This window comes from Camelina sativa, chromosome 20 (genome assembly GCF_030686135.1).
Source record: "Camelina sativa cultivar CO46 ecotype springtype chromosome 20, ASM3068613v1".
Classification (NCBI taxonomy): domain Eukaryota; kingdom Viridiplantae; phylum Streptophyta; class Magnoliopsida; order Brassicales; family Brassicaceae; genus Camelina; species Camelina sativa.
Window position 1 is genome coordinate 35,125,068 of NC_141899.1, and position 13,565 is coordinate 35,138,632.

At 39.7% G+C, this 13,565-nt stretch overlaps 1 long non-coding RNA gene across 1 annotated transcript; it reads left to right on the forward strand.

The window, feature by feature from the left end:
• Positions 1-6,997: 6,997 nt before the first annotated feature.
• Positions 6,998-8,348, forward strand: LOC147919881 (uncharacterized). The gene is made up of 2 exons (XR_015592218.1): positions 6,998-7,238; positions 8,160-8,348. It is a non-coding gene; the product is annotated as an uncharacterized LOC147919881 (long non-coding RNA).
• The last annotated feature ends 5,217 nt before the right edge of the window (positions 8,349-13,565 follow it).

Sequence of the window (13,565 nt, forward strand, 5' to 3'; positions counted from 1 at the left end):
TTACTTGAAATTCTTTTACGTTTTTCTTGTTAAGTTGCATGCGAGGTGAGGTTACACCGGTTACTAGATCGAAATGATCTAGCAACAAGGGTGGTAACTAATTAAAATACTTGAAAGCTTATGAGCTTAAAAGTCATATAAACTCAAGTATAATTTTCGGTGAGATTATAATACGTATTAGTCCGCGAGAAATTCCGGCTTTACGTAGTATAACTTGGTATTGTCATCTTTCCCATTCCGTACCACATACAGCCGCGACATGCAACCCATGTCCGTGTGTTTGTAGGGTTGGTTACGAAGAGTTCGGAGGTTACTGGGCTCGCTACCCTGACCGAGGCTGTCTACACGACGGTGTGGCTTTGAGTGAGATCCGATCGCATGCCTTAGTGGTTGCGATTCGGTGATTCGTGAGGGCTTTAGGGAAAGGATGCATACTGGGCCCAATAAACTAGAACTTGTTAAAACTATCGTTTTATTTCAAGTTAAATTGTTGCATGTTTCGTGTTTTGTTTGCATGTTGTTGTATGTTATTACAAGTAGTTGTGAATGCTTGTAGAATAACTTTGCTCAGCTTATCAGCTTCCGCATGTTAACTCTGATTGCTTGTTGTGTTGCGCGCTTGCTTGATAATTGTTTAATTTGCTTGCATGTAGATCTTATGCTCGCATATTGCTTATAATTGCTTGCATGTTGATTGTTTTGTTCGCATGTTAATTATATATGCTTTCATGTTGTTTGTTGATGGGGTTTGGGATTGGGGTTTAATTCTTTGCAGGAACCCTGAGCTCACTAAGTAATCTTAGATTACTTACGATAATATTGTTGTGCTGCAGGTAACCCTAGAGGGAACTAGAAGGCGTGGTGAACGAAAGGACTCCGGAGTAGTTTTATTTTGGTGTCTATTGTAAAATTAAAAGTATGTTTTATTGTGAACAAAACTTTGGCACTAGGCCTTGTTAATCTTTTGTGTAATCGTTTAAAGTAAAACTCTTTTAAATTTTAATACAATCGGATTTATTTTATTTAAGCGAGTCGTACTGATATAGACTTTGTCCGAGTCAGCTCAACACACAGCGTGTCTGTAGGGTTGCAAAGCCTTAAGGACGTGTCGTGTGGTCGGGAACCTCACCGATGGATTGGCCAAAGGTTCTTGATTCGTTCTTGTACTCGGCCGGATCGTCGGTGGATGTTTCCATAGTGACGTCTCGGGGCTGTCTGTTGACCTGTGTGGTCATAGTGCGGTTAGGGGGCGTTACAACGGTGGTATCAGAGCATGGTTATGATGCTGTATAGGACTCGCGTTTTCAAATTATTTATCGAGTCAAATGGTCGCAATAGACACTTAGGATAATCCGGATCGTTCATCACTTAAGGTTAGATGGGATTAAGTAAACCCTTTTGTTGACTGTGGATGCAGATGTCTCGTCAAGGATCCGAGAGGACTAGGTCGACGTATCGTTCGCTGGACACGGGGAGGGGTTCAAGTCAGCAGTTTGGTCCGGAGGAAAGGGGTTCGCATTTTGGAGATGCGCAAGGGGAGGAATCGTTTCCAGGCATATTCGAACCGAATATGTGTATGCCTGAATGGGATGTACCTGGCGCGACGCCGAGATACACACCTACGAGTTCAACTCGATTCAGTACACCAGAGGATATGTACCTGCCAGGGTTTGGACCGTTCGCTACTTATCCAAATCAGAACATGCCAAGGGGAGACCGAGTGCATGGAGAAGGACCAAGTGAGCCGAATGTACCAGAGACCCAGCAGACACTTAAGATGATTCAAGACCTCTTGAGTCACATGATCCAGCAGTAGCAGCAGAACCAAGCAAACCGTTTAGCAGAAGATCCATCCGACCAATTTCTAAAATTAGTAATGTTGTTGAGGAACTTAGGATTTCGCAAGTTCAAACGAGACCCGAACATTGTGTTAGCAGACGCATGGATAAAAGAATTGGAGAATAATTTTGAAATGACAAGGTGTCCGGAGGAGTATAGGAGACCAGTCGCAGTTAACTTCTTAGAAGAAAATGCTCGTGCATGGTGGGATAGCGTAGTTCCTCGCTATCGATATCAGACTATAACGTGGGAAATCTTTAAGAAAGAGTTTGAGCTAAAATACTTTCCACCAGAGTCACGTGATCGACTAGAGAATCAGTTCCTGCAACTGGAACAAGGTGAGATGACTGTTCGAGCTTATGGAAGAGTTTTTACAAGACTTCGAAGGTATTTGTACCAAGGAAACGATGATGAGTTAGCTATGGCCTGGAGATTCTTTAACGGACTCAGGCCAGACATAAAGGGAAGGTTACACGCTGTGACATACCGGAGTGTCGCGGAAGTAGAGAAGAGAGCAGTAAGTGTTGAGGAAACCATTGAGACAGAGAATGAGATTTCGGCCAAGGAGAAAAAGAAGGAACCCGTCCAGCAGACTAAGGTGGTGAACACTAGGAAAGTGAATCAAGTGGTAGGACGAAATTGGGGTGCAGGCCGTGGTAAAGTTAAAATGAATGTCAACCAAGGAGGCCGTAATGTGAACAACATGGATCCGCGAGGATGCTATGTGTGTGGTCAAGTGGGGCATTTTGCTCGAGCTTGCCCAACTGTTGAGGAAACGAAGAGTACCAATCTGTCAACTGTCACATGTTTCTATTGTGGCGAGTTAGGACACTATGCAAACTCATGTCCATCAAGGCCGGCCAAACCGAACGCCCAAACTGTGAACCGTGCCCAGGCAGCGAACCAAGCGAAGGAACCCCCAGCGAAGAAGCAAGCAACCCCAGCAAATGTTTTTGCTTTAGGAGTAGAGCCACCTAAACCTCAGCAGGCCGCGAAGGGCTCTATAACAGGTTTGATTGGGTTTTAACTCTCTTGTGATTGATTGCGTGTTTGTGTGTTTGTGTGATTAGTTTATTGCATTACATTGTGGTATTTGCTTTGCGTTTAGGAACTCTACTTGTTGGTGGTAACCCCACACATGTATTGTTCAATTCGGGAGCGTCCAATAGTTTTGTGACTCCCGAAGTGGCTGACAAGTTTGGAGACTTGTGTGAGGAGGAAGAGGTGAACATTAATGTCTACACTGCTGGTAATCAACCGCCTTTGAAGACAAGAAGATGGATCAAGGAAGTGTCAATAGTCTTGCAAGATACGAACCTCCCGGTAAATCCTCTAGTGATGCCGTTGGATAGATTCGATGTTATTTTGGGAATGGATTGGTTATTGGAACACCAAGCCCATATAGACTGCAGCAGGAGCAGGGTTATATTTGAAAATGGAGGAAGGACACCTCTAGTTTTCAATGGAATCAGCCCGAGTAAAATGGCATACTTCGCATCAGCAGCAAGGATTGGAAGATCAATAGAAGAAGAGGAGGTTTATCTAGTCACTCTTACCGCCATGGGAGGAGATGACAAGGAAGGCATGGAGGTTGAGGATATTACCATAGTCAAGGACTTTGAGGACGTGTTTAGACCGTTGGAAGGATTGCCTCCACCAAGGAGCCATCCTTTTACCATAAACCTTGAGCCCGGAGCTACCCCGATTGCTAAGGCACCGTATCGCATGGCACCAGCCGAGTTGGCTGAACTCAAGACTCAGTTAGAGGACATGTTGGAGAAGGGTTTTATACGACCAAGTTCATCGCCAGGGGGAGCCCCAGTGCTTTTTGTCAAGAAGAAGGACGGAAGCATGCGCTTGTGTATTGATTACTGAGGAATCAATAACATAACCATCAAGGACAAGTATCCTTTGCCAAGGATTGATGAGCTGTTAGATCAACTCAGAGGATCAAGCTGGTTTTCAAAGATTGATTTAGCCTCCGGCTATCATCAAATCTCAATTGTGGAACAAGATGTAATGAAGACGGCGTTTCAAGCAAGATACGGCCAGTATGAGTTCGTAGTAATGCCGTTTGGACTTACCAATGCACCGGCGGCATTCATGCGATTGATGAATGAAGTTTTCCATGACTATTTGGATCGATTCGTGATAATATTCATCGATGACATCCTTATAAACTCGTGGAGTGCGGAGGAGCAGGCGGAGCATTTGAGGAAAGTGTTGGAGAGGTTAAGGGAGGTGAAGCTGTTCGCGAAGTTCAGCAAGTGTATGTAAGTTTTGGCAAAGGGAGATTGGATTTCTTGGGCACCGAGTTTCGGAACAGGGCGTGTCCGCCAACCCAGACAAGATCGCAGCCATACAGAATTGGCTGAAGCCAACCACAGTGTCGGAAGTTCGAAGTTTCTTAGGCCTGGTAGGCTATTATCGGAAGTTCGTGAAGGGGTTCTCAACTATTGCGAAGCCTTTAACACGACTTACTGGGAAAAGAGTACCGTTTTTATGGAGTGAAGACGTGGCGGAAGCGTTCAGGAAGCTGAAGGAAGCGCTAACGACAGCACCAGTGTTAGCCCTACCCGAGCCAAACCAACCGTATTCTGTGTTTACAGACGCGTCAAGAGTGGGCGTTGGATGTGTTTTGATGCAAGGGGATAGAGTGATTGCCTATGCCTCCAGACAGCTAAGGAAGCATGAGGAGAATTACCCCACTCATGACCTAGAAATGGCAGCCGTGGTGTTTGCTTTGAGGATATGGAGATCATACTTGTATGGAGAAGCGGTTCAGATATTTACGGACCATCAAAGTCTTAAATACTTGTTCATGCAACCGGATCTTAATTTGCGTCAGAGAAGGTGGATGGAATTCATAGCCGATTATGATTTGAAGATCCAGTACCACCCAGGCAAGGCGAATGTAGTAGCAGATGCGCTAAGCCGAAGAAAAGCACAAGTTGATGCCAAGAAGGACGTGGAGTTTTGGGCCGACGAATTGAAGAAGGTTAGGCTTTTAGCCTTAGAAGGAGAGACTAGTGAGCCGTTAGGTTTACAAGCCGTAACTCAAGCGAGCCTGTTACTCCGAATTCGTGAGGAGCAGCACCAAGACGACAATCTGAAGAAGATTATCGAGGAACTGAAGAGTTCAGAAGGACCAAATGCTAGTGGTTATCATTTAGCCGATGATGACACTCTACTTCTCAATGGGAGAGTAACTGTACCTGATCGGGGTGGATTACGAGAGGAGATATTGAGAGCAGCTCACAGCTCAGCGTTGAGTATACACCCGGGAAGCACCAAGATGTACAAGGACGTTCGCAGATACTATCATTGGCCTGGATTAAAGAGAGCAGTAGCAAAGTGGGTAAGTGAATGCGATTCATGTCAAAGAATCAAGGTAGAGCATCAAGTGCCAGCAGGTTTGCTACGCAACTTGCCCATACCAACATGGAGATGGGACTCTATCTCGATGGATTTCATTATTTGTTTACCTATAAGGAAAGGGAGAATCAATGATGTAGTATGGGTAGTGGTTGATCGTTTAACCAAGGTAGCCCATTTGGTTCCAGTAAGAAGTACAGACTAAGCGCCAGTTTTAGCAGAGAAGTATATTGATGAAATTTTGAAGCTTCATGGAGTGCCAGCAAATATTGTTTCCGATCTTGACCCCAAGTTTGCATCAATATTTTGGCAAGATTTGCACAGGGCGTTGGGAACAGATATTCACATGAGCACCTCATTCCACCCAGAGACAGACGGACAAACGGAAAGGACTATCCGAACCATAGAGGACATGATCCGACTATGTGCTTTGGAATGGTCGTCAGACTGGGAGAAGAACCTACCATTGGTCTAGTTTGCATATAACAATAGTTATCACACAAGTATTGGCATGTCGCCAGTTGAGGCAATGTATGGAAGGCCGTGTCGAACGCCTCTATGTTGGACCGAAGTTGGGAGAGGACAAGTTTCAATCACAAGCTGATTGATGAGACGACGGAGAAGATCAAGTTCATACGGGAGAGTATGAAGAAGGCACAAGACCGCTAGAAGAAGTACGCATATCGTAAAAGGCGGGAAGTGGAGTTTAAAGTTGGAGACATGGTGTATTTGAAGGTCGCACCACAAAAAGGAAAGGATCGATTTGGTAAAGTGGAAAAACTCGTAGTAAGGTTCATCGGGCCATACCCGATTGAGCAAAGAGTTGGAGAAGTAGCTTATCGGTTAGCTATGCCAGATATGATGCGGCTACATAAAGTCTTTCATGTTTCACAACTACAGAAGCATGTACCAGATCCTAACATGATTGTGCCAGAGCCTATCGAGGAGTTGGAGCCAAATCTTACTTATCCCGAAGGACCGTTTGGGATAGGGCAAAGAAGGACTCGGAAGTTGAAGAATAGGAGTATCCCTCAAATCCAAGTGTTTTGGGGAAGTAGAATCATAAGGTCACCACTTGGGAAGACGAGGATAGGATTTGTGCCAAGTATCCTCAACTGTTCACCGAAGAAGATGAGGCAGGACCGTCGGAACCCTATGGAATTTGGGACGAGTTCTATTAAGGGGGGAGAATGTAATGATCCTCACCAAGAGGTAAATTACAAAATGAAATCTCAAGGCCAAAAGATGAGAAAGAGAAGCCAACAAGGAAAGAAGAAAATTTAGTGAAGAGAAGTCCGAGAAATTTTGTACGGGTCGAGAATTGGCCGAGTTACCCGAAGATGACCGAAGGACCGAGAGCGTCCGAGAAAATTGTCCGAGAACTGCCGAGACGGGCCGAGTATTGCCGAGAGTCGACGAAGATCGACCGAGACACTAACCGAATCCACCAAAAATCGCCTAAGTCAAGAAGACTTAGTGGAATGATTATTTTAATCAAGAAAAGAAGAAGTTAGTGGAAGTTAGTAGAATAATTATTTTAATCAAGAGAAGTTAGTGGAGTTAGTGGAAGAATTAAATATTCTAAGGTGGATTAGTGGAGCTTAGTGGTAATTAAAGAATTCAAGCAAGTTGTTGTGGGATTCAAGGTGGCTAATCGACATCCTCACAAGTGTTGCTTCATGCTCTAATACACTTTAATGAAGAGTATGCTCTCCACATGCATTGGTTGCCTCCACCGCCCAACCACTCTATAAATAGCTCTTCATCTCTCTCATTTTTTCACAAGATATCAAAGAGCAAGGAGAGAAAAACTTGGGAGAGAAAAGAAAGAAGTGAGCAAGAGAGAAGAGAGAGAAGAAGATTGTGTTGCCGTGAGTAAAAGAAAGAAGAGAAGAAGAGAAGACGCAAGACGAGACTATCGACCAAGGTTAGATCGATAAGGAAATCGATTCTAACCAAAGAGACGATCCAAGTGTGCCGCGAGAGAAGCTTCACCAAGGGAGACCGATCATCGACGGTTTACAGTGAGTTCAGGCACATATTTCACCGGTTTAGATGGAGAATTAAAGACATCCATCTAGTGCGCGGTTTGCATGAACCATTTAGATGCATTTACTTGAAATTCTTTTACGTTTTTCTTGTTAAGTTGCATGCGAGGTGAGGTTACACCGGTTACTAGATCGAAATGATCTAGCAACAAGGGTGGTAACTAATTAAAATACTTGAAAGCTTATGAGCTTAAAAGTCATATAAACTCAAGTATAATTTTCGGTGAGATTATAATACGTATTAGTCCGCGAGAAATTCCGGCTTTACGTAGTATAACTTGGTATTGTCATCTTTCCCATTCCGTACCACATACAGCCGCGACATGCAACCCATGTCCGTGTGTTTGTAGGGTTGGTTACGAAGAGTTCGGAGGTTACTGGGCTCGCTACCCTGGCCGAGGCTGTCTACACGACGGTGTGGCTTTGAGTGAGATCCGATCGCATGCCTTAGTGGTTGCGATTCGGTGATTCGTGAGGGCTTTAGGGAAAGGATGCATACTGGGCCCAATAAACTAGAACTTGTTAAAACTATCGTTTTATTTCAAGTTAAATTGTTGCATGTTTCGTGTTTTGTTTGCATGTTGTTGTATGTTATTACAAGTAGTTGTGAATGCTTGTAGAATAACTTTGCTCAGCTTATCAGCTTCCGCATGTTAACTCTGATTGCTTGTTGTGTTGCGCGCTTGCTTGATAATTGTTTAATTTGCTTGCATGTAGATCTTATGCTCGCATATTGCTTATAATTGCTTGCATGTTGATTGTTTTGTTCGCATGTTAATTATATATGCTTTCATGTTGTTTGTTGATGGGGTTTGGGATTGGGGTTTAATTCTTTGCAGGAACCCTGAGCTCACTAAGTAATCTTAGATTACTTACGATAATATTGGTGTGCTGCAGGTAACCTTAGAGGGAACTAGAAGGCGTGGTGAACGAAAGGACTCCGGAGTAGTTTTATTTTGGTGTCTATTGTAAAATTAAAAGTATGTTTTATTTTGAACAAAACTTTGGCACTACGCCTTGTTAATCTTTTGTGTAATCATTTAAAGTAAAACTCTTTTAAATTTTAATGCAATCGGATTTATTTTATTTAAGCGAGTCGTACTGATATAGACTTTGTCGGAGTCGACTCAACATACGACGTGTCTGTAGAGTTGTAAAGCCTTAAGGACGTGTCGTGTGGTCAGGAACCTCACCGATAGATTGACCAAAGGGTCTTGATTCGTTCTTGTACTCGGCCGGATCGTCGGTGGACGTTTCCATAGTGACGTCTCGGGCCGTCTGTTGACCTGTGTAGTCATAGTGCGGTTCGGGGGCGTTACAACCATTGTAGAGAAGCTCCATGATATATCCCAAATGAAGCACAAAACACCCAAAACCAGCAGCCCAACGTTGTAATGTCCACATTATATGTGATGCAGACCAAACATCAAATGTATTGATGTTGCTAATATTCACGAGCCCAACGACATCAAACACGCAAGGCATGTTACGACGAAAACGATCAAGTAACCGCCTAACCGGCGGTGATGTGAATTCAGATCTTCATAAATATCTTGGAAATAAGATGTGGATCTTATTAGGATGTCTTCTGCATAAGAATCATCATAATAATCATGATTTTCCTCATTATTGATATAAGAAAACAGAGTACTACAGAGCTTGTTGCAGAGATCTATAAACTGTTCTTGTAGTTGTAGTAAGGAAAAAACACAAGAACCAAGGCTCCCTTGAATCTTGAACATGTTAATCAATGTAAATGGCGGTGGTCGTAAGTGGAAACCAAGCACCCACACGATTTGCACATCAACAACGGAAAACCCCAGATACAAGACTCCTTCCGCACAGCAAATAACAACGAAAAAATTTTTATTCCTTCCCATGTTCTCGTCTGTAGTGCTTTTGATATGTCAAAAAGGAGACACGCTAAATTGGTGCCCACGTAAGGCACTCCAAAAATCTCACGTGATGATATCACCACAACTGTGTTATTGTGAACAAAAATTTCCACCATACGCCTCTTCTTTGTAATCAAAGCTTCAATGAGAACGAAAATAACAGAGTGACTTATGTTACTTACATCTGCAGTGTAGAAGTCACTTTGATGAGAATATTTTCTCAAACTCCACCAATCCATAATCTCTACCTTTGTATTGCGCATGTAGATTTTTTGTTTTTTTTTCCCTTTTGTCTCTTACAGCTTAGATGAAAATCAGCTCTTGTTATTTCCCATTGACAAAGACTTTTGAGAGATTCTCTGCTTTCAGGCACCGCAACACCACCTATTCCTTTGTTGGATTTATAATTTTCTTCAAAACTTGTATCGGCAACAATAGAGAGCACAAAAGATCTATCAATAAAGATCTTATTAATCGGACAGCCATAGATTTGTGATAGAGATGATCCCAGTCGTGAACAAACAACATCTTGCGGCGACCACGATCTGGCGGTTCCTTATTGACCTGCTGAAGACGATGCTCAAGACATATACATTTTTTGTTGGTTACCGTATCAATATATGTATCGTCGTTCTTCTCGTCAAGGTTTTTGAAGACTAGATCTTGTACATCAATTGGTGAAAGTTTAGTGTATTCCACCGTAGGAATTCCATAGAGAACTTCACGATCACATTTCTTCATAATGACTTCACCGAAATCTTCATCATAGGCATCATAAATCGGATCAACAACATCATAGACCAACTCTATAGTTTTGACATGATCAACCGAGTCGTCAACCTCAATAACATCAAGGCTATCGCTTTTGTCGTGACTCCGATCACGTGACTCACAATCTTCAACATCAGCTGAAATCATTCAGATCGTTGTCTTTATTTGACAAGGTATGGTCGTCACTGTTCACGTCATTGACAAAATCATCGTTGTTTTCTACGCCGTCGTTTACAATAGCACCGTCTTCTTCATCTCTGACATCGTGTTCTAGATCTACATCAGAAACCATAGTCGGAGACAAATCATCATCAGCATCCCCGTAGATACTATATATTTCTCTTGAATGTGCCAATTTGATTTGTGATTCACCGAAAAACGCCTGTCGTTTTAACTGTTGCGAACGATTATGCACCAAGCTATCATAATGACGAGGTAAGAAGTGTGCGCATAGTTTCTGCTTAAGTTTATCCCAAGATTTAATAGGGCTTTTGCTGGCTTGCTTGCGTGTTTGCTTCACATGTTGCCACCATGATGCGGCTTGTCCTCGAAATGTTTTAACCACAAGTGAAACAAATCGATCATCGGAAACGCTTTGAAACTCCAAAATCTCTTCAACCTCCATGAGCCACTCTAGTAAAGAATCACTAAAAATTCCACCATGAAACTCAGAAATATCTAACGCATCCCATGTCATGTTTTGCGGAGACATCGTCGGAAGGAAATCAGACCACCAGGAACGTGATGAATCTGATACCAACTGATAGAGAGCAGAAGCTTAATTAACGGATCTTGCTTAGAACGTCGTAACTTGACGAAAAAGCAATAAGGATTTGGCCGAGATTGGGAACATATCAACGTGGTTATGCAAGTCCTCTTTACAGGGCTTGATCACAAGCTCTTAGGGTTGAGAGTCCTCCTCTCTAGGCTTTAGGCAAAGCTCTCTTAAAACAACTTTTATTCAATAATCAATAATTACACAATAACTATTAATATATTTTGTTAGTAATTTTTTGTAATATGAATTTTTGTAAGGTAGTTTTTTTTTTTACTTATTTCCTTTGTTTATATAGTGTTATGTTGTATATTTGGTGATATAAGGTAAATTGGAAATCCTAATAGAGTAAGTTGTTTAGAGAATGTAACTTTTTACGGAAACAAACACACCACTATATCGGATAATAGTTTTTAAAAATGATTGATTTTAAGTGAGTGAAAGAAAAGGGATGAACCATCATTTTGTTTTATTGATATAGAAATGTAGTCGGGGTATACAAAAATATAGAAAGGGGGTGCTACAGCACGGGATGACACATGTTGTAATTAATTTATGTATTTTTCGAATACATAAAATATTTTGGTTTATATGTTTTTTATAATTTCGAAATTTTAAATAGTGTTAAGTAGTATATTTAGTGTTAACAGATATACAATGATCGTTTGCAGTTTTCAAGCGATAGAGGTATGCTGAAAGATGTTAAATTCATATATCAGATTTTAATGTGGTTTTAGTTTGGACGTATATAACCTATACGTAACTATTTTAGAATGGCAAAGACATCTCGTCTCATCCCGTATTGTCCTGTCCCGTCCTGTTTCATCTCGTCCCTACTCGTAAATTTTTTTATATCCCATAACTCCAAAATTTTTGGATAAGAACATAACTAAATTTGATGATTTTCTCACATTTTTTTACATATAATTTATTTCCTTCTGCAATAGAAGATTTGTTTGTAGTAAATAAATTAAAAAGCTACTTATTAATATTCAATTTTGCATAAATATATAGTAATACAATATAGTCAACCAATTTAGAGTTCTCAATACTTATTTTAGGGTAATTACTATTTAGAAATTCAAACATAAATTGAAATTTCTTTGCTTATTTTCTGTGTTTTAAAATGAATTTTTATAATTCTTCATAAACAAATAATGTAATCCATGAAATAGTTTATTTTCATAAATATATATTAATTTTCTTTATGATTACAAAATATATTAGTTACATAAAATCTTTTTAAAGATATTTCTTGCATATCTTGTGTTTTAGAGAGTATTTACAAATAGGTTGATTTTAGATGTATTTTATATATCCATTAAAATAAATTTGAATTAATTTTTATTAATTTCACATATCTTCTGTATTAATTAACTTTATATTATTAAGGTTATAATGAATACTATACTATTTTAAAATATTTTTTAAAGTAATTTAATTTTTATTTTAAATTGTTTTCCAAAATTAAACTGGATTTATTTATTTGTTCATAAAACTGTGAGGAAAACTATACACAAATATTAATTGTAATTTTTTCATTTTTTCCTAAAATGTTTATAAAGAATCATGAAATTAGATTTGATTTATTATGTATTTAGTCGTTTTACTTATTTAATTCCTTAATTAATTATTTTAACCGATTAAGATTTAGGCAAGATTATGGTTGGATTAATACATAATAAATAGATTTGATGAGAAAATCGGATCAACTAATCGGGTATTAAATGACCCGCACGAGACCTGACTTAATTTGAATGGTTAGAGAATTTTAATGCCATGATATACTAATGTATTAATAATTATTGAGTACTTACCATTTTATTTAAAAACTAGCAAAACAAAGTCATGGTCCAAAAGTTGGTCCATGAGTACTATTGCTTTAATAGTATAGATGAGACTCATCTATATTAACATTTTTTAAGTACATTTTGGTTTACGCCCTTTAAGTTTTGCTTATTTAGTTTGTTTTAATTTACAACAATAACCCCTAACGATTTTTCTAAAATAACATTTTGTAGAAACTCAATTAATGAAACTATTTAAATCGACCTAATTTGATACGTTTATTGCCATAAATAGTTTGACAACATCTATACATTTCGATTTTTCCAAAAACAACTCTACGCATTAAATTTTTAATCCCATAAAAATCTTTAAAACTATTTAATAGATCTTTAGAGATTGTATGATCTCTTAAACTTAAATGACATAGCCGAATTTGAGTAACAAATGATTACAATCATAATAATTATTATAACGTTAATAAAGTTCATAAAAACAGAAACCCAAATTTAGAAACTCAATAATCAGGTATATTTAACTTTAGCATCAAGAAATCCATTTAATATAGTATATTTTGCGTTAAGAAACTAAATATTATTATGCGATAATGTTATCTAGGCCTGGGCATTTGGGTGTTCGGGTCGGGGTCAGGTTCGGGTAATTCGGGTTCAGGTTTTTCGGGTTTACGAATATAGGATCCGCACAGGTGTTTATATAATTTCGGGTCGGGGTCAGGTTCGGTTCTTCTCGGGTTCGGGTTATTTGGGTATTAACTTTAAGAAACATGTAATGTATCCAAAATATATCCAGTTATAGATAGTACCTACTCGAACATATCCAAAGTACCCACAAAAACCTGAAATGTACCCAGAAAACCCGAATAACCCGAAAAACAAATGAAACTGCATAACATGAAATCTTAAACAAATGAAACTGAGCATACCATGTCTCGCAAAATAACCATCCCAACAAAGAAAAGCATGTCTTAAAATCTTAAACATCCCAACAAAGCAAACGAAACTTAAACATCCCAGCAAAGAAAAGCATGTCTCGCAAATGAAAGAACGAAAGAAAGAA